Source organism: Centropristis striata, chromosome 2 (genome assembly GCF_030273125.1).
Source record: "Centropristis striata isolate RG_2023a ecotype Rhode Island chromosome 2, C.striata_1.0, whole genome shotgun sequence".
Classification (NCBI taxonomy): Eukaryota; Metazoa; Chordata; class Actinopteri; order Perciformes; family Serranidae; genus Centropristis; species Centropristis striata.
In genome coordinates this window covers 19,405,422-19,424,901 of record NC_081518.1, presented here as the reverse complement: position 1 = coordinate 19,424,901, position 19,480 = coordinate 19,405,422, and the positions used below count along the sequence as shown (strand labels likewise).

Here is a 19,480-nt window from a genome sequence, read left to right as displayed (position 1 = left end):
GTAGCAGACACGCCACGCTGACTGATGGTGCTGAAGGCATGTGTTTGTCTTCCTCCTGACATGTCGGGTCAGTGGAAAGCAGACTGGGAAACAGTGACCTGTTTGATTCATGTTATGGGCACAGGCATGCATTTCACGTGTCTCCCTTTTGCTGCCTCCTGCTCTTAAAATGAGAGTCATGGACACTGCAGAAAGGTTCACGCCCACTGAATGTCACTATGAAATTGGAGCATTAACAAGTGTACACATATTGTGAGTCCACATCATCGGCTGGGACAGGCCTGCTCATTGTCCCCGTATCCAAATCCAACACGGAGCGTCACGTTGGCAAACTATTACATTTGCCCTGGCATAGCCCAGGGGCAGAAAGAAGGTTGGGCAATACTCAGGCTAACAGCATCAGCCACACAGGAAGGCAGAGTTCCGCAAGCTGAGAGAGCAGGCAGAGGAACGAACGTGCTTTACATTTCACATAGAGAGGAGGGGTGCACCGTTCCCGGAAGTACTGCAATACCAGGTCGGTGCATGGAGTGGACGGAGCAAGCCCCTATTCCATCTCCCAGTTCCAAAAATCAATTTAATATATGGTCCCCGGGTAGGGGACGTATCAGATATTAAACTGATAAGAACAGATACTACACTTGATCTTAGCCAAAAGGCCGAGAAGCGATGCCATCAAAGGGTCGGAGGTGAAGGGCGGATTGGCTGCACACTCACTCTCGATGCCGGTTCTCAAAACCCAAGTAGCAGTTTCGGGAAGCGCGAGTAAGAGTACCACCAACGACAGTGGAGGAAAACCTCTCAGAATCGCTCCAAAGTATGTTCTCTTAGAGAAGCAAATGTGCAAATTGTGGCTCTCTCTGGGTGAAAAGGGACTCTGCTTGTTGCTAGAGTTCGTGACGCAGTGTCAGTGTTTTTGAAAGCAAATCAAGCACTGACAGCCCCTGGTGGACATGCCACCAAAGTGCAGCTGATGCACATTTCAGCAGCAAAGCCAATACCGCATGTTTTACCAAAGATGACAAAGATTTACCTGTGGGCCTGTGTGCTTTCCTGCGCTTGTACTAGCGCATATGTTGCTCAACGCAAAGGTAGCAATCCGGAAGTGGGCTTCAATTTCCAGGCACTTGAACGTACATATGCCCATTGTACTGTACTACCACTGCTTACTGATGCTCGGCATCACCGTGTAAGCTCTGCTTCGTTTCAAGCAGCCTAAAATGCTTACAGCCCCCGTGAATGACTTGAGGGTTGCCTCTTGTTTTAATTTTCACAGTATATGTCAGGGGAGAGCGCGAACGCAGTCCCCCACTACCAGAAATTATGCAGTCGAGATTCCCACATTTGGGGAATTCGCAGAGGTCAGCTCGGCCGGAGTGCAATGGCTGAGCCTCGCCCTGGGTGAACCACCTTCGTGATCATGGTGTCTCCCCTGCCAGGTAAGTATGAGTTGCACAGCTCAGAGATCGGCTGCCCTGTAGCAGACACGCCACGCTGACTGATGGTGCTGAAGGCATGTGTTTGTCTTCCTCCTGACATGTCGGGTCAGTGGAAAGCAGACTGGGAAACAGTGACCTGTTTGATTCATGTTATGGGCACAGGCATGCATTTCACGTGTCTCCCTTTTGCTGCCTCCTGCTCTTAAAATGAGAGTCATGGACACTGCAGAAAGGTTCACGCCCACTGAATGTCACTATGAAATTGGAGCATTAACAAGTGTACACATATTGTGAGTCCACATCATCGGCTGGGACAGGCCTGCTCATTGTCCCCGTATCCAAATCCAACACGAAGCGTCACGTTGGCAAACTATTACATTTGCCCTGGCATAGCCCAGGGGCAGAAAGAAGGTTGGGCAATACTCAGGCTAACAGCATCAGCCACACAGGAAGGCAGAGTTCCGCAAGCTGAGAGAGCAGGCAGAGGAACGAACGTGCTTTACATTTCACATAGAGAGGAGGGGTGCACCGTCCCCGGAAGTACTGCAATACCAGGTCGATGCGTGGAGTGGACGGAGCAAGCCCCTATTCCATCTCCCAGTTCCAAAAATCAATTTAATATATGGTCCCCGGGTAGGGGACGTATCAGATATTAAACTGATAAGAACAGATACTACACTTGATCTTAGCCAAAAGGCCGAGAAGCGATGCCGTCAAAGGGTCGGAGGTGAAGGGCGGATTGGCTGCACACTCACTCTCGATGCCGGTTCTCAAAACCCAAGTAGCAGTTTCGGGAAGCGCGAGTAAGAGTACCACCAACGACAGTGGAGGAAAACCTCTCAGAATCGCTCCAAAGCATGTTCTCTTAGAGAAGCAAATGTGCAAATTGTGGCTCTCTCTGGGTGAAAAGGGACTCTGCTTGTTGCTAGAGTTCGTGACGCAGTGTCAGTGTTTTTGAAAGCAAATCAAGCACTGACAGCCCCTGGTGGACATGCCACCAAAGTGCAGCTGATGCACATTTCAGCAGCAAAGCCAATACCGCATGTTTTACCAAAGATGACAAAGATTTACCAACAGGCCTGTGTGCTTTCCTGCGCTTGTACTAGCGCATATGTTGCTCAACGCAAAGGTAGCAATCCGGAAGTGGGCTTCAATTTCCAGGCACTTGAACGTACATATGCCCATTGTACTGTACTACCACTGCTTACTGATGCTCGGCATCACCGTGTAAGCTCTGCTTCGTTTCAAGCAGCCTAAAATGCTTACAGCCCCCGTGAATGACTTGAGGGTTGCCTCTTGTTTTAATTTTCACAGTATATGTCAGGGGAGAGCGCGAACGCAGTCCCCCACTACCAGAAATTATGCAGTCGAGATTCCCACATTTGGGGAATTCGCAGAGGTCAGCTCGGCCGGAGTGCAATGGCTGAGCCTCGCCCTGGGTGAACCACCTTCGTGATCATGGTGTCTCCCCTGCCAGGTAAGTATGAGTTGCACAGCTCAGAGATCGGCTGCCCTGTAGCAGACACGCCACGCTGACTGATGGTGCTGAAGGCATGTGTTTGTCTTCCTCCTGACATGTCGGGTCAGTGGAAAGCAGACTGGGAAACAGTGACCTGTTTGATTCATGTTATGGGCACAGGCATGCATTTCACGTGTCTCCCTTTTGCTGCCTCCTGCTCTTAAAATGAGAGTCATGGACACTGCAGAAAGGTTCACGCCCACTGAATGTCACTATGAAATTGGAGCATTAACAAGTGTACACATATTGTGAGTCCACATCATCGGCTGGGACAGGCCTGCTCATTGTCCCCGTATCCAAATCCAACACGGAGCGTCACGTTGGCAAACTATTACATTTGCCCTGGCATAGCCCAGGGGCAGAAAGAAGGTTGGGCAATACTCAGGCTAACAGCATCAGCCACACAGGAAGGCAGAGTTCCGCAAGCTGAGAGAGCAGGCAGAGGAACGAACGTGCTTTACATTTCACATAGAGAGGAGGGGTGCACCGTTCCCGGAAGTACTGCAATACCAGGTCGATGCGTGGAGTGGACGGAGCAAGCCCCTATTCCATCTCCCAGTTCCAAAAATCAATTTAATATATGGTCCCCGGGTAGGGGACGTATCAGATATTAAACTGATAAGAACAGATACTACACTTGATCTTAGCCAAAAGGCCGAGAAGCGATGCCGTCAAAGGGTCGGAGGTGAAGGGCGGATTGGCTGCACACTCACTCTCGATGCCGGTTCTCAAAACCCAAGTAGCAGTTTCGGGAAGCGCGAGTAAGAGTACCACCAACGACAGTGGAGGAAAACCTCTCAGAATCGCTCCAAAGCATGTTCTCTTAGAGAAGCAAATGTGCAAATTGTGGCTCTCTCTGGGTGAAAAGGGACTCTGCTTGTTGCTAGAGTTCGTGACGCAGTGTCAGTGTTTTTGAAAGCAAATCAAGCACTGACAGCCCCTGGTGGACATGCCACCAAAGTGCAGCTGATGCACATTTCAGCAGCAAAGCCAATACCGCATGTTTTACCAAAGATGACAAAGATTTACCTGTGGGCCTGTGTGCTTTCCTGCGCTTGTACTAGCGCATATGTTGCTCAACGCAAAGGTAGCAATCCGGAAGTGGGCTTCAATTTCCAGGCACTTGAACGTACATATGCCCATTGTACTGTACTACCACTGCTTACTGATGCTCGGCATCACCGTGTAAGCTCTGCTTCGTTTCAAGCAGCCTAAAATGCTTACAGCCCCCGTGAATGACTTGAGGGTTGCCTCTTGTTTTAATTTTCACAGTATATGTCAGGGGAGAGCGCGAACGCAGTCCCCCACTACCAGAAATTATGCAGTCGAGATTCCCACATTTGGGGAATTCGCAGAGGTCAGCTCGGCCGGAGTGCAATGGCTGAGCCTCGCCCTGGGTGAACCACCTTCGTGATCATGGTGTCTCCCCTGCCAGGTAAGTATGAGTTGCACAGCTCAGAGATCGGCTGCCCTGTAGCAGACACGCCACGCTGACTGATGGTGCTGAAGGCATGTGTTTGTCTTCCTCCTGACATGTCGGGTCAGTGGAAAGCAGACTGGGAAACAGTGACCTGTTTGATTCATGTTATGGGCACAGGCATGCATTTCACATGTCTCCCTTTTGCTGCCTCCTGCTCTTAAAATGAGAGTCATGGACACTGCAGAAAGGTTCACGCCCACTGAATGTCACTATGAAATTGGAGCATTAACAAGTGTACACATATTGTGAGTCCACATCATCGGCTGGGACAGGCCTGCTCATTGTCCCCGTATCCAAATCCAACACGGAGCGTCACGTTGGCAAACTATTCCATTTGCCCTGGCATAGCCCAGGGGCAGAAAGAAGGTTGGGCAATACTCAGGCTAACAGCATCAGCCACACAGGAAGGCAGAGTTCCGCAAGCTGAGAGAGCAGGCAGAGGAACGAACGTGCTTTACATTTCACATAGAGAGGAGGGGTGCACCGTTCCCGGAAGTACTGCAATACCAGGTCGATGCGTGGAGTGGACGGAGCAAGCCCCTATTCCATCTCCCAGTTCCAAAAATCAATTTAATATATGGTCCCCGGGTAGGGGACGTATCAGATATTAAACTGATAAGAACAGATACTACACTTGATCTTAGCCAAAAGGCCGAGAAGCGATGCCATCAAAGGGTCGGAGGTGAAGGGCGGATTGGCTGCACACTCACTCTCGATGCCGGTTCTCAAAACCCAAGTAGCAGTTTCGGGAAGCGCGAGTAAGAGTACCACCAACGACAGTGGAGGAAAACCTCTCAGAATCGCTCCAAAGTATGTTCTCTTAGAGAAGCAAATGTGCAAATTGTGGCTCTCTCTGGGTGAAAAGGGACTCTGCTTGTTGCTAGAGTTCGTGACGCAGTGTCAGTGTTTTTGAAAGCAAATCAAGCACTGACAGCCCCTGGTGGACATGCCACCAAAGTGCAGCTGATGCACATTTCAGCAGCAAAGCCAATACCGCATGTTTTACCAAAGATGACAAAGATTTACCTGTGGGCCTGTGTGCTTTCCTGCGCTTGTACTAGCGCATATGTTGCTCAACGCAAAGGTAGCAATCCGGAAGTGGGCTTCAATTTCCAGGCACTTGAACGTACATATGCCCATTGTACTGTACTACCACTGCTTACTGATGCTCGGCATCACCGTGTAAGCTCTGCTTCGTTTCAAGCAGCCTAAAATGCTTACAGCCCCCGTGAATGACTTGAGGGTTGCCTCTTGTTTTAATTTTCACAGTATATGTCAGGGGAGAGCGCGAACGCAGTCCCCCACTACCAGAAATTATGCAGTCGAGATTCCCACATTTGGGGAATTCGCAGAGGTCAGCTCGGCCGGAGTGCAATGGCTGAGCCTCGCCCTGGGTGAACCACCTTCGTGATCATGGTGTCTCCCCTGCCAGGTAAGTATGAGTTGCACAGCTCAGAGATCGGCTGCCCTGTAGCAGACACGCCACGCTGACTGATGGTGCTGAAGGCATGTGTTTGTCTTCCTCCTGACATGTCGGGTCAGTGGAAAGCAGACTGGGAAACAGTGACCTGTTTGATTCATGTTATGGGCACAGGCATGCATTTCACGTGTCTCCCTTTTGCTGCCTCCTGCTCTTAAAATGAGAGTCATGGACACTGCAGAAAGGTTCACGCCCACTGAATGTCACTATGAAATTGGAGCATTAACAAGTGTACACATATTGTGAGTCCACATCATCGGCTGGGACAGGCCTGCTCATTGTCCCCGTATCCAAATCCAACACGAAGCGTCACGTTGGCAAACTATTACATTTGCCCTGGCATAGCCCAGGGGCAGAAAGAAGGTTGGGCAATACTCAGGCTAACAGCATCAGCCACACAGGAAGGCAGAGTTCCGCAAGCTGAGAGAGCAGGCAGAGGAACGAACGTGCTTTACATTTCACATAGAGAGGAGGGGTGCACCGTCCCCGGAAGTACTGCAATACCAGGTCGATGCGTGGAGTGGACGGAGCAAGCCCCTATTCCATCTCCCAGTTCCAAAAATCAATTTAATATATGGTCCCCGGGTAGGGGACGTATCAGATATTAAACTGATAAGAACAGATACTACACTTGATCTTAGCCAAAAGGCCGAGAAGCGATGCCGTCAAAGGGTCGGAGGTGAAGGGCGGATTGGCTGCACACTCACTCTCGATGCCGGTTCTCAAAACCCAAGTAGCAGTTTCGGGAAGCGCGAGTAAGAGTACCACCAACGACAGTGGAGGAAAACCTCTCAGAATCGCTCCAAAGCATGTTCTCTTAGAGAAGCAAATGTGCAAATTGTGGCTCTCTCTGGGTGAAAAGGGACTCTGCTTGTTGCTAGAGTTCGTGACGCAGTGTCAGTGTTTTTGAAAGCAAATCAAGAACTGACAGCCCCTGGTGGACATGCCACCAAAGTGCAGCTGATGCACATTTCAGCAGCAAAGCCAATACCGCATGTTTTACCAAAGATGACAAAGATTTACCAACAGGCCTGTGTGCTTTCCTGCGCTTGTACTAGCGCATATGTTGCTCAACGCAAAGGTAGCAATCCGGAAGTGGGCTTCAATTTCCAGGCACTTGAACGTACATATGCCCATTGTACTGTACTACCACTGCTTACTGATGCTCGGCATCACCGTGTAAGCTCTGCTTCGTTTCAAGCAGCCTAAAATGCTTACAGCCCCCGTGAATGACTTGAGGGTTGCCTCTTGTTTTAATTTTCACAGTATATGTCAGGGGAGAGCGCGAACGCAGTCCCCCACTACCAGAAATTATGCAGTCGAGATTCCCACATTTGGGGAATTCGCAGAGGTCAGCTCGGCCGGAGTGCAATGGCTGAGCCTCGCCCTGGGTGAACCACCTTCGTGATCATGGTGTCTCCCCTGCCAGGTAAGTATGAGTTGCACAGCTCAGAGATCGGCTGCCCTGTAGCAGACACGCCACGCTGACTGATGGTGCTGAAGGCATGTGTTTGTCTTCCTCCTGACATGTCGGGTCAGTGGAAAGCAGACTGGGAAACAGTGACCTGTTTGATTCATGTTATGGGCACAGGCATGCATTTCACGTGTCTCCCTTTTGCTGCCTCCTGCTCTTAAAATGAGAGTCATGGACACTGCAGAAAGGTTCACGCCCACTGAATGTCACTATGAAATTGGAGCATTAACAAGTGTACACATATTGTGAGTCCACATCATCGGCTGGGACAGGCCTGCTCATTGTCCCCGTATCCAAATCCAACACGGAGCGTCACGTTGGCAAACTATTACATTTGCCCTGGCATAGCCCAGGGGCAGAAAGAAGGTTGGGCAATACTCAGGCTAACAGCATCAGCCACACAGGAAGGCAGAGTTCCGCAAGCTGAGAGAGCAGGCAGAGGAACGAACGTGCTTTACATTTCACATAGAGAGGAGGGGTGCACCGTTCCCGGAAGTACTGCAATACCAGGTCGATGCGTGGAGTGGACGGAGCAAGCCCCTATTCCATCTCCCAGTTCCAAAAATCAATTTAATATATGGTCCCCGGGTAGGGGACGTATCAGATATTAAACTGATAAGAACAGATACTACACTTGATCTTAGCCAAAAGGCCGAGAAGCGATGCCGTCAAAGGGTCGGAGGTGAAGGGCGGATTGGCTGCACACTCACTCTCGATGCCGGTTCTCAAAACCCAAGTAGCAGTTTCGGGAAGCGCGAGTAAGAGTACCACCAACGACAGTGGAGGAAAACCTCTCAGAATCGCTCCAAAGTATGTTCTCTTAGAGAAGCAAATGTGCAAATTGTGGCTCTCTCTGGGTGAAAAGGGACTCTGCTTGTTGCTAGAGTTCGTGACGCAGTGTCAGTGTTTTTGAAAGCAAATCAAGCACTGACAGCCCCTGGTGGACATGCCACCAAAGTGCAGCTGATGCACATTTCAGCAGCAAAGCCAATACCGCATGTTTTACCAAAGATGACAAAGATTTACCTGTGGGCCTGTGTGCTTTCCTGCGCTTGTACTAGCGCATATGTTGCTCAACGCAAAGGTAGCAATCCGGAAGTGGGCTTCAATTTCCAGGCACTTGAACGTACATATGCCCATTGTACTGTACTACCACTGCTTACTGATGCTCGGCATCACCGTGTAAGCTCTGCTTCGTTTCAAGCAGCCTAAAATGCTTACAGCCCCCGTGAATGACTTGAGGGTTGCCTCTTGTTTTAATTTTCACAGTATATGTCAGGGGAGAGCGCGAACGCAGTCCCCCACTACCAGAAATTATGCAGTCGAGATTCCCACATTTGGGGAATTCGCAGAGGTCAGCTCGGCCGGAGTGCAATGGCTGAGCCTCGCCCTGGGTGAACCACCTTCGTGATCATGGTGTCTCCCCTGCCAGGTAAGTATGAGTTGCACAGCTCAGAGATCGGCTGCCCTGTAGCAGACACGCCACGCTGACTGATGGTGCTGAAGGCATGTGTTTGTCTTCCTCCTGACATGTCGGGTCAGTGGAAAGCAGACTGGGAAACAGTGACCTGTTTGATTCATGTTATGGGCACAGGCATGCATTTCACATGTCTCCCTTTTGCTGCCTCCTGCTCTTAAAATGAGAGTCATGGACACTGCAGAAAGGTTCACGCCCACTGAATGTCACTATGAAATTGGAGCATTAACAAGTGTACACATATTGTGAGTCCACATCATCGGCTGGGACAGGCCTGCTCATTGTCCCCGTATCCAAATCCAACACGGAGCGTCACGTTGGCAAACTATTACATTTGCCCTGGCATAGCCCAGGGGCAGAAAGAAGGTTGGGCAATACTCAGGCTAACAGCATCAGCCACACAGGAAGGCAGAGTTCCGCAAGCTGAGAGAGCAGGCAGAGGAACGAACGTGCTTTACATTTCACATAGAGAGGAGGGGTGCACCGTTCCCGGAAGTACTGCAACACCAGGTCGATGCGTGGAGTGGACGGAGCAAGCCCCTATTCCATCTCCCAGTTCCAAAAATCAATTTAATATATGGTCCCCGGGTAGGGGACGTATCAGATATTAAACTGATAAGAACAGATACTACACTTGATCTTAGCCAAAAGGCCGAGAAGCGATGCCGTCAAAGGGTCGGAGGTGAAGGGCGGATTGGCTGCACACTCACTCTCGATGCCGGTTCTCAAAACCCAAGTAGCAGTTTCGGGAAGCGCGAGTAAGAGTACCACCAACGACAGTGGAGGAAAACCTCTCAGAATCGCTCCAAAGCATGTTCTCTTAGAGAAGCAAATGTGCAAATTGTGGCTCTCTCTGGGTGAAAAGGGACTCTGCTTGTTGCTAGAGTTCGTGACGCAGTGTCAGTGTTTTTGAAAGCAAATCAAGCACTGACAGCCCCTGGTGGACATGCCACCAAAGTGCAGCTGATGCACATTTCAGCAGCAAAGCCAATACCGCATGTTTTACCAAAGATGACAAAGATTTACCAACAGGCCTGTGTGCTTTCCTGCGCTTGTACTAGCGCATATGTTGCTCAACGCAAAGGTAGCAATCCGGAAGTGGGCTTCAATTTCCAGGCACTTGAACGTACATATGCCCATTGTACTGTACTACCACTGCTTACTGATGCTCGGCATCACCGTGTAAGCTCTGCTTCGTTTCAAGCAGCCTAAAATGCTTACAGCCCCCGTGAATGACTTGAGGGTTGCCTCTTGTTTTAATTTTCACAGTATATGTCAGGGGAGAGCGCGAACGCAGTCCCCCACTACCAGAAATTATGCAGTCGAGATTCCCACATTTGGGGAATTCGCAGAGGTCAGCTCGGCCGGAGTGCAATGGCTGAGCCTCGCCCTGGGTGAACCACCTTCGTGATCATGGTGTCTCCCCTGCCAGGTAAGTATGAGTTGCACAGCTCAGAGATCGGCTGCCCTGTAGCAGACACGCCACGCTGACTGATGGTGCTGAAGGCATGTGTTTGTCTTCCTCCTGACATGTCGGGTCAGTGGAAAGCAGACTGGGAAACAGTGACCTGTTTGATTCATGTTATGGGCACAGGCATGCATTTCACGTGTCTCCCCTTTGCTGCCTCCTGCTCTTAAAATGAGAGTCATGGACACTGCAGAAAGGTTCACGCCCACTGAATGTCACTATGAAATTGGAGCATTAACAAGTGTACACATATTGTGAGTCCACATCATCGGCTGGGACAGGCCTGCTCATTGTCCCCGTATCCAAATCCAACACGGAGCGTCACGTTGGCAAACTATTACATTTGCCCTGGCATAGCCCAGGGGCAGAAAGAAGGTTGGGCAATACTCAGGCTAACAGCATCAGCCACACAGGAAGGCAGAGTTCCGCAAGCTGAGAGAGCAGGCAGAGGAACGAACGTGCTTTACATTTCACATAGAGAGGAGGGGTGCACCGTTCCCGGAAGTACTGCAATACCAGGTCGATGCGTGGAGTGGACGGAGCAAGCCCCTATTCCATCTCCCAGTTCCAAAAATCAATTTAATATATGGTCCCCGGGTAGGGGACGTATCAGATATTAAACTGATAAGAACAGATACTACACTTGATCTTAGCCAAAAGGCCGAGAAGCGATGCCGTCAAAGGGTCGGAGGTGAAGGGCGGATTGGCTGCACACTCACTCTCGATGCCGGTTCTCAAAACCCAAGTAGCAGTTTCGGGAAGCGCGAGTAAGAGTACCACCAACGACAGTGGAGGAAAACCTCTCAGAATCGCTCCAAAGTATGTTCTCTTAGAGAAGCAAATGTGCAAATTGTGGCTCTCTCTGGGTGAAAAGGGACTCTGCTTGTTGCTAGAGTTCGTGACGCAGTGTCAGTGTTTTTGAAAGCAAATCAAGCACTGACAGCCCCTGGTGGACATGCCACCAAAGTGCAGCTGATGCACATTTCAGCAGCAAAGCCAATACCGCATGTTTTACCAAAGATGACAAAGATTTACCAACAGGCCTGTGTGCTTTCCTGCGCTTGTACTAGCGCATATGTTGCTCAACGCAAAGGTAGCAATCCGGAAGTGGGCTTCAATTTCCAGGCACTTGAACGTACATATGCCCATTGTACTGTACTACCACTGCTTACTGATGCTCGGCATCACCGTGTAAGCTCTGCTTCGTTTCAAGCAGCCTAAAATGCTTACAGCCCCCGTGAATGACTTGAGGGTTGCCTCTTGTTTTAATTTTCACAGTATATGTCAGGGGAGAGCGCGAACGCAGTCCCCCACTACCAGAAATTATGCAGTCGAGATTCCCACATTTGGGGAATTCGCAGAGGTCAGCTCGGCCGGAGTGCAATGGCTGAGCCTCGCCCTGGGTGAACCACCTTCGTGATCATGGTGTCTCCCCTGCCAGGTAAGTATGAGTTGCACAGCTCAGAGATCGGCTGCCCTGTAGCAGACACGCCACGCTGACTGATGGTGCTGAAGGCATGTGTTTGTCTTCCTCCTGACATGTCGGGTCAGTGGAAAGCAGACTGGGAAACAGTGACCTGTTTGATTCATGTTATGGGCACAGGCATGCATTTCACGTGTCTCCCTTTTGCTGCCTCCTGCTCTTAAAATGAGAGTCATGGACACTGCAGAAAGGTTCACGCCCACTGAATGTCACTATGAAATTGGAGCATTAACAAGTGTACACATATTGTGAGTCCACATCATCGGCTGGGACAGGCCTGCTCATTGTCCCCGTATCCAAATCCAACACGGAGCGTCACGTTGGCAAACTATTACATTTGCCCTGGCATAGCCCAGGGGCAGAAAGAAGGTTGGGCAATACTCAGGCTAACAGCATCAGCCACACAGGAAGGCAGAGTTCCGCAAGCTGAGAGAGCAGGCAGAGGAACGAACGTGCTTTACATTTCACATAGAGAGGAGGGGTGCACCGTTCCCGGAAGTACTGCAATACCAGGTCGATGCGTGGAGTGGACGGAGCAAGCCCCTAATCCATCTCCCAGTTCCAAAAATCAATTTAATATATGGTCCCCGGGTAGGGGACGTATCAGATATTAAACTGATAAGAACAGATTTTCTTTCGAATTTTATTGACACTTATTCCAAAAACATTTTACAGTAGTTTCACATCAATACCACACGTAAATTCAGTTTTTTTAAATACAATAAATAGACTTAAATACAACAATTCTGCAAAATCTGTAAAACCATATTAAAACGTTAAAACGAATTAAAAGGTCATACAGAAAATAAGTTGTAATAAGTTACATAAAATATACAATATATTACATGTGTCAGCTTGTTTAAGTGTCCATGTTAAAAGCCTTTAAAATAGGAGTTCATTTGTTGAAAGGTTTGACAATGTCTGCTGTTGTACAGGAGCGCAGTGTGTCTTCGCAAGGATACACTCATTCCGCTCCCCCAATCAGTTTCCTTCCGGGATGCTGTGTTGGTGCTCAGAGGAGATCCTCACCCTTTTGCTCCTTCCCACCTGCCTCACCCGGAGAGTCAGGCCGTCGCTGCTGAGACCTTTTCCTGTGTGGCTCCGGCTCCTTCGTCCGAATGGGCGCAGAGGCGATTCTTCTTTGTGGCTGTGTCCTAGGCCTGCCGCCTGCAGCTCTGGCCGCATGGGCCATTGCTGCTGCCATCCGGATCACAGCCACGGGGGGGATCTGCTTGCGCCTTCTTACCAGCAAGTCTCTGGAGGTCCATATGGCTTCTTTTATGGCGGCTAGGGTGAGCCACTGATTCGCGAAGTTGCCCGTTCGGCTTCTGTGGCCCACCCCGTACAGCACCAGTTGTGCTGTAAGGACCTCCCTTGCTGGTAAGTAAGGGAATTGTAAGGAGCCGGCCATTGCCCACAGGTCTACAGCAGCGCTGCACTCCCAGAGCAGATGTCTCACCGACTCAGGCTCTCCACAGCCTGGTCGGGGGCAGGTTGAGAGCGTTGCCATGCCCCGGGAGTGCATTACGGACCTGACTGGGAGGATCTCATGAGCCACCATCCATGACAGGTCCCGGAGTCTGTTTGGGAGAGCGGAATGGTTCACGTTGTGCCAAACTGTTGAGGGCTCACCAAATGCAAGCCCACGCACTGGACACACTGGTTCCCGCTCCTGTACAACAGATATCAAAAGACGATGGTGAGATAAAACATGCAACTCCTCCTGCTCCAGGTTAAAATGCTTTAAAAATGTCTTAATAAAAGCATAGGCTGGCGGCAGGTTAAAAGACACAGGTACTTTTAGATCAGGGTTTAAAAGCTTTAGGTTTCTTAGGTAGGACCCCATCCAGAACCTTGTCATTGCTGCCGTTTTGGGGTTTCTGGATGGGGCTATGGCGGCTTTGATGTGACTTGCTGTATATCTGCTTCCTAAAAACAGGTTCAGGTCCGGGACTCCTTTTCCTCCTTTCTCCTTTGGCGATTTCATCACCGTCCTGGCGAGTCTTTCCCACTTGGAGCCCCACAGGAAGTAAAACACAGCTCGGTCAAGATCTAATAAAACTCTCCTGGGTGGGATAAAAACAGAACTGATTAGTAAAAGCAAAGGTAAAATCACTGCCTTGATGATTAAAACCTTTCCTTCCAAAGTCAGTCCCCTCAATCCCCAGTACCCAAGTTTCTGTCTGACTTTCCCTACCATGTCTGGCCAATTTGTTTTCCCTCCCCCCTCCCTATCGAATTTGACCCCGAGTATTTTTAGGTCCGTTTGTGTCACAGTCAGGGGGAGTCCTGTCGTCTCGTTGGCAGTCCATGGTCCATATAAAAGGGCTTGGGTCTTATTTCGGTTTAGCTTTGCCCCAGAGGCCTGTCCAAACCAGTCAGTCACGTCCATCGTCCTGTTGACAGATAAAAGATCAGTGCATAAAATGTTAATGTCGTCCATATATAAAATGCATTTGGATACGAGTCCCCCACTCCCTGGGACTCTTACCCCGTTGATCCATTTGTCCCTTCTCAAGACCTGTGCCAGTGGTTCTATACAAGTAACGTAGAGGAGGGCAGATAACGGACAACCCTGACGGACACCGCAGTTTATATTGACTGCGTTTGTCAGATGCCCGTTAACGACGAATCTGCTGGTTATGTCCCTGTACAGCAATCCCACCCAAGCTACAAACCTCTCTGGGAACCCCATTTTTGGCAGTACCTCAAAGAGGTACTGGTGCGAGACCCGATCAAAGGCTTTCTCAAAGTCTAAATTTAGGACTATTAGCCGGATGTTTCTGTCTCTCGCATAACAGATGGTGTCTCGGATCAGTACGAGGCTGTCAGTGATCTTCCTCCCCGGGACGGCACAGGCTTGATCCGGGTGGATTAGCTCATCTAAAAACAAGGACATACGTGATGCTAAAATTTTGCTAAAAAATTTACAGTCAACATTTAAAAGTGTGATCGGTCTCCAGTTCCTTAAGTCCGTCTTGTCTTTGTCTTTGTGGAGGAGGGTCACTATCCCTACTCTAAAACTATCAGGAAGTCGGTCAAGTTGCTCCAAGTCCATAAAAACAGCAAGCAAGTCAGGTGCTAAAATGTCCCAAAAGGTCGAATAAAATTCAAGAGGTAGCCCATCTTCTCCTGGAGACTTCCCTGGTTTAAAACTCTGGAAGCATTTATTCAGCTCAAACATAGTAAAATCCTGGGTTAAAAGCACACTGTTGCTTATTGTTTTTTCAATTGATTTTAAAACTTCCCTGATGGTGTCATTTCTTACGGGCTTTTCTTCATATAGTTCAGTGTAGAAATGTTCAATATGCTCCTTGATTTCTTTTGTTGATTCTGCTGTATTTCCCTGCTGGTTTTTCAGTTTTAAAATGGTTCCCCCTTTACTTAAAATTTTCTTAAAAAAGTATCTTGTGCATTTTTCCCCTTCTTCTATGTCCCTTTCTTTGCTTCTTATTATGATGCCTTTACTTTTAATTTCTGCTAAAACCAACATTTCTCTTTTGATTTGTTTAATCTCTTCATTAAAATCCATCCCCTGTTGGTTTAGATTAAAATAGCGCTGAAGTCTTTTTTGCAGTCCCAGCATGCATCGTTTTTCCTTATCCTTTTTCTTCTTCCCTACCTGTCTAAAGAAAGTCTGAGTCCTTCCCTTCACCATTTCCCACCAGTGTGCACGTGTCTCGTAAAAGTCTTGAAGGGTCTGCCACTCTTGGTACTGCTCCCTGAACTGCCTAACTACCTCCCTATCTTTTAAAAGGGAGCAGTTGAGCTTCCACAGACCACTTCCAAAAGTCACACCAGAAGGTAGTGAGAGGGTGCATGAAAGCATAGCGTGATCAGAAAAGAAAACAGGTGTCAATCTAGCATCAGTTGGTGGGCAATCACGGGATAAAAGGTAGTCTATGCGAGAGGCTCTGGTGCCATCACCACTGCACCAGGTGAAGCCCTCCTCTCTGGGATGCATTGTTTTAAAACAGTCCAGCAGTTTAAAATCCCTACACATATTCTGCAATAAAACTGATGTTTTATCAACCTTAAAATCTTCTCCCGCTCCTTTTCTATCATTTCTGCTTAAAATACAGTTAAAATCTCCCCCTACGACTAATGGTGCCCTGCCTAGCATGTGGGACTGCAAGTCTTCTAAAAAGTCATACCTGTCATTTTTGTCTATAAAACCATAAATATTTAGGATGTTAAAATCCTTTCCCATAAAAGTCAATTGTGCTAAAAGTGCCCGGCCATCTCTCACCACTGTGCTTCCCTTCACCAAGACAAGAGGGTTTTTAATTAAAATGGCTACTCCATCATTTTTGTTTTCATTTGATCCGGACCATAGGGATGTATTTGGCCATAAATTCTTCCATTGTGTGTATGGCTTTAAAAAGGGGAGGCCACACTCCTGTAATAAAAACACATCTGACTTAACAGTGTCTAGAAAAGATAAAACACTCTGGGCTCTAACTCTCGACTTCACACTTCTCACATTGATGGTAGAGAAGGTGAGTGTCATGAGTATGGTTAAAAATAACACGTATGACATTTTAATAGGAAGCAGAGGGGATAGTCAATGTTAAAAAGTCTTTTTAAGATCTGATGCTTGTGTATGGAGCTCTTCCTTCAGCCTTATGGGGGAAAGGTGAAGGGGTTGCGCTCCGCTACCCTGTCGGACTCCGGGGGTTGAAAGCTCCTCTCGTTTGCTGCTGGAGTCCTTAGGGGTTGATCTTAGAGCTATACTGAGGAAAGAGACCTCATTTGGGGAACTGGAGGGAAAGACTCTGGACTCCTCCACAGTTGGACTGTCTGAGGAGTATCCAGCTCTTGCCCTCTTTTCTGAGACTCCAGGAGACTCAGAAGACAATTCCGATAAGGGCCTCTTAGCTTCTTGGGCGTTGGGGAGGGAGGCATCCTCGCTGTCATCCTGTGGCTGTTCCTTTTCCTTTTCTGAACAAGCTCCGCCTTCTGCCTGCATTGCCCCTTCTTCTCCGTTCTCTATCGGTGTGGCACATGCAGGCCCCTCCCCTTCTCCCACCTCACCTGATTCCTGTTCACCAGTCACAGGTTTTGGCGGGAGGTTTGAATTTTCAAGCCCATCCTCAAACAGCTCTTGAAATGGCTCCTCTTGTCTGCCATTTTGTTTTGTGGCTTTCAGTTTGTTGGCAAAAGACTTTGGGCAATCTCTGAAGAGGTGGTTTGTTTCTCCACAAAGATTGCACTTTCTGCCATTGGTACATTCCTCAAAGGTATGACCAATTTCTCTGCATTTACCACACACTGTTTTCTGGCATGCTTCTACCAGGTGCCCTTGCTCACCACACTTGCGGCAGAGCTTGGGCTGTCCCTGGTAGTGGATGTAGCCCCTGTTGTTACCCAAGACTATCATGGATGGCAGATGTTTCAAGCCCTGGAAGCCCTGGGGGTCCTGCCATTGTTGGATGGGGACCCTCCAGGCACAAGTCCAAATGCCATCTTCATCTCTCACCTTGGTAGCCTAGCCTTTCACAGTGCAAAATCTACCCAGCCAATGACAAATGTCGTCCGCATTCACTGTTTCATTGAACATCTTGACAATGACAGTTTTAAATGTATTGTCAGTCAGCTTCTCTACGTTGAAAGCGGAGAACTGGGGTTTCTCAGTCTCAAACCGGTTGCAAAATTCTCGAAAAGTCATGGCCGTGCGAAAGCTTACATCAAAACCTTTGTTCATCGGTAGTGTCACAATACAGTTGATGTCCTCAGGTCGAAACTTCAATATTTTTTGTATAAACCTCCTGGAAAAGTCAAGTCTTGACATTGGACCCAGGGGTTTACCATCTTTCTCTTTAAATGTGAAACGGACGCTGTGGTGCCTCCGCATGCCGGCATGGTGGAGGCACCACACACTACAGGGAAAAGGAAAACTAAAAACACTTAAAAATTTGCCTAAAACCAACAAATTAAAAAGTGGACTAAAAGGGCCAGATAAAAATGGCTTGAGGTCACTTGATCTTAGCCAAAAGGCCGAGAAGCGATGCCGTCAAAGGGTCGGAGGTGAAGGGCGGATTGGCTGCACACTCACTCTCGATGCCGGTTCTCAAAACCCAAGTAGCAGTTTCGGGAAGCGCGAGTAAGAGTACCACCAACGACAGTGGAGGAAAACCTCTCAGAATCGCTCCAAAGTATGTTCTCTTAGAGAAGCAAATGTGCAAATTGTGGCTCTCTCTGGGTGAAAAGGGACTCTGCTTGTTGCTAGAGTTCGTGACGCAGTGTCAGTGTTTTTGAAAGCAAATCAAGCACTGACAGCCCCTGGTGGACATGCCACCAAAGTGCAGCTGATGCACATTTCAGCAGCAAAGCCAATACCGCATGTTTTACCAAAGATGACAAAGATTTACCAACAGGCCTGTGTGCTTTCCTGCGCTTGTACTAGCGCATATGTTGCTCAACGCAAAGGTAGCAATCCGGAAGTGGGCTTCAATTTCCAGGCACTTGAACGTACATATGCCCATTGTACTGTACTACCACTGCTTACTGATGCTCGGCATCACCGTGTAAGCTCTGCTTCGTTTCAAGCAGCCTAAAATGCTTACAGCCCCCGTGAATGACTTGAGGGTTGCCTCTTGTTTTAATTTTCACAGTATATGTCAGGGGAGAGCGCGAACGCAGTCCCCCACTACCAGAAATTATGCAGTCGAGATTCCCACATTTGGGGAATTCGCAGAGGTCAGCTCGGCCGGAGTGCAATGGCTGAGCCTCGCCCTGGGTGAACCACCTTCGTGATCATGGTGTCTCCCCTGCCAGGTAAGTATGAGTTGCACAGCTCAGAGATCGGCTGCCCTGTAGCAGACACGCCACGCTGACTGATGGTGCTGAAGGCATGTGTTTGTCTTCCTCCTGACATGTCGGGTCAGTGGAAAGCAGACTGGGAAACAGTGACCTGTTTGATTCATGTTATGGGCACAGGCATGCATTTCACGTGTCTCCCTTTTGCTGCCTCCTGCTCTTAAAATGAGAGTCATGGACACTGCAGAAAGGTTCACGCCCACTGAATGTCACTATGAAATTGGAGCATTAACAAGTGTACACATATTGTGAGTCCACATCATCGGCTGGGACAGGCCTGCTCATTGTCCCCGTATCCAAATCCAACACGGAGCGTCACGTTGGCAAACTATTACATTTGCCCTGGCATAGCCCAGGGGCAGAAAGAAGGTTGGGCAATACTCAGGCTAACAGCATCAGCCACACAGGAAGGCAGAGTTCCGCAAGCTGAGAGAGCAGGCAGAGGAACGAACGTGCTTTACATTTCACATAGAGAGGAGGGGTGCACCGTTCCCGGAAGTACTGCAATACCAGGTCGATGCGTGGAGTGGACGGAGCAAGCCCCTATTCCATCTCCCAGTTCCAAAAATCAATTTAATATATGGTCCCCGGGTAGGGGACGTATCAGATATTAAACTGATAAGAACAGATACTACACTTGATCTTAGCCAAAAGGCCGAGAAGCGATGCCGTCAAAGGGTCGGAGGTGAAGGGCGGATTGGCTGCACACTCACTCTCGATGCCGGTTCTCAAAACCCAAGTAGCAGTTTCGGGAAGCGCGAGTAAGAGTACCACCAACGACAGTGGAGGAAAACCTCTCAGAATCGCTCCAAAGCATGTTCTCTTAGAGAAGCAAATGTGC

The 19,480-nt window shown here is 48.9% G+C and overlaps 18 non-coding genes and 2 pseudogenes across 18 annotated transcripts; all 20 read right to left on the bottom strand.

The window, feature by feature from the left end:
* Positions 1-480: 480 nt before the first annotated feature.
* LOC131960641 (U2 spliceosomal RNA) lies at positions 481-671 on the bottom strand. The gene has a single exon (XR_009389721.1). It is a non-coding gene; the product is annotated as a U2 spliceosomal RNA (small nuclear RNA).
* Positions 672-1,283: 612 nt separating this feature from the next.
* LOC131961220 (U1 spliceosomal RNA) lies at positions 1,284-1,447 on the bottom strand. Its single transcript, XR_009389860.1, has one exon. It is a non-coding gene; the product is annotated as a U1 spliceosomal RNA (small nuclear RNA).
* Positions 1,448-1,957: 510 nt separating this feature from the next.
* LOC131960674 (U2 spliceosomal RNA) lies at positions 1,958-2,148 on the bottom strand. The gene has a single exon (XR_009389728.1). It is a non-coding gene; the product is annotated as a U2 spliceosomal RNA (small nuclear RNA).
* A 612-nt stretch (positions 2,149-2,760) lies between these two features.
* On the bottom strand, positions 2,761-2,924 carry LOC131961209 (U1 spliceosomal RNA). The gene has a single exon (XR_009389859.1). It is a non-coding gene; the product is annotated as a U1 spliceosomal RNA (small nuclear RNA).
* Positions 2,925-3,434: 510 nt separating this feature from the next.
* LOC131960032 (U2 spliceosomal RNA) lies at positions 3,435-3,625 on the bottom strand. The gene has a single exon (XR_009389574.1). It is a non-coding gene; the product is annotated as a U2 spliceosomal RNA (small nuclear RNA).
* A 612-nt stretch (positions 3,626-4,237) lies between these two features.
* Positions 4,238-4,401, bottom strand: LOC131961198 (U1 spliceosomal RNA). Its single transcript, XR_009389858.1, has one exon. It is a non-coding gene; the product is annotated as a U1 spliceosomal RNA (small nuclear RNA).
* A 510-nt stretch (positions 4,402-4,911) lies between these two features.
* Positions 4,912-5,102, bottom strand: LOC131960026 (U2 spliceosomal RNA). The gene has a single exon (XR_009389573.1). It is a non-coding gene; the product is annotated as a U2 spliceosomal RNA (small nuclear RNA).
* Positions 5,103-5,714: 612 nt separating this feature from the next.
* Positions 5,715-5,878, bottom strand: LOC131961187 (U1 spliceosomal RNA). Its single transcript, XR_009389852.1, has one exon. It is a non-coding gene; the product is annotated as a U1 spliceosomal RNA (small nuclear RNA).
* Positions 5,879-6,388: 510 nt separating this feature from the next.
* LOC131960668 (U2 spliceosomal RNA) lies at positions 6,389-6,579 on the bottom strand. The gene has a single exon (XR_009389727.1). It is a non-coding gene; the product is annotated as a U2 spliceosomal RNA (small nuclear RNA).
* A 612-nt stretch (positions 6,580-7,191) lies between these two features.
* Positions 7,192-7,355, bottom strand: LOC131961180 (U1 spliceosomal RNA). Its single transcript, XR_009389845.1, has one exon. It is a non-coding gene; the product is annotated as a U1 spliceosomal RNA (small nuclear RNA).
* Positions 7,356-7,865: 510 nt separating this feature from the next.
* LOC131960020 (U2 spliceosomal RNA) lies at positions 7,866-8,056 on the bottom strand. The gene has a single exon (XR_009389572.1). It is a non-coding gene; the product is annotated as a U2 spliceosomal RNA (small nuclear RNA).
* Positions 8,057-8,668: 612 nt separating this feature from the next.
* LOC131961172 (U1 spliceosomal RNA) lies at positions 8,669-8,832 on the bottom strand. The gene has a single exon (XR_009389844.1). It is a non-coding gene; the product is annotated as a U1 spliceosomal RNA (small nuclear RNA).
* Positions 8,833-9,342: 510 nt separating this feature from the next.
* Positions 9,343-9,533, bottom strand: LOC131960699 (U2 spliceosomal RNA). The gene has a single exon (XR_009389733.1). It is a non-coding gene; the product is annotated as a U2 spliceosomal RNA (small nuclear RNA).
* A 612-nt stretch (positions 9,534-10,145) lies between these two features.
* LOC131961105 (U1 spliceosomal RNA) lies at positions 10,146-10,309 on the bottom strand. Its single transcript, XR_009389833.1, has one exon. It is a non-coding gene; the product is annotated as a U1 spliceosomal RNA (small nuclear RNA).
* A 510-nt stretch (positions 10,310-10,819) lies between these two features.
* LOC131960013 (U2 spliceosomal RNA) lies at positions 10,820-11,010 on the bottom strand. The gene has a single exon (XR_009389571.1). It is a non-coding gene; the product is annotated as a U2 spliceosomal RNA (small nuclear RNA).
* Positions 11,011-11,622: 612 nt separating this feature from the next.
* LOC131961035 (U1 spliceosomal RNA) lies at positions 11,623-11,786 on the bottom strand. The gene has a single exon (XR_009389821.1). It is a non-coding gene; the product is annotated as a U1 spliceosomal RNA (small nuclear RNA).
* A 510-nt stretch (positions 11,787-12,296) lies between these two features.
* On the bottom strand, positions 12,297-12,477 carry LOC131960964 (U2 spliceosomal RNA; annotated as a pseudogene).
* Positions 12,478-17,652: 5,175 nt separating this feature from the next.
* Positions 17,653-17,829, bottom strand: LOC131961074 (U2 spliceosomal RNA; annotated as a pseudogene).
* A 612-nt stretch (positions 17,830-18,441) lies between these two features.
* On the bottom strand, positions 18,442-18,605 carry LOC131960972 (U1 spliceosomal RNA). Its single transcript, XR_009389808.1, has one exon. It is a non-coding gene; the product is annotated as a U1 spliceosomal RNA (small nuclear RNA).
* Positions 18,606-19,115: 510 nt separating this feature from the next.
* LOC131960007 (U2 spliceosomal RNA) lies at positions 19,116-19,306 on the bottom strand. The gene has a single exon (XR_009389570.1). It is a non-coding gene; the product is annotated as a U2 spliceosomal RNA (small nuclear RNA).
* Positions 19,307-19,480: the final 174 nt, after the last annotated feature.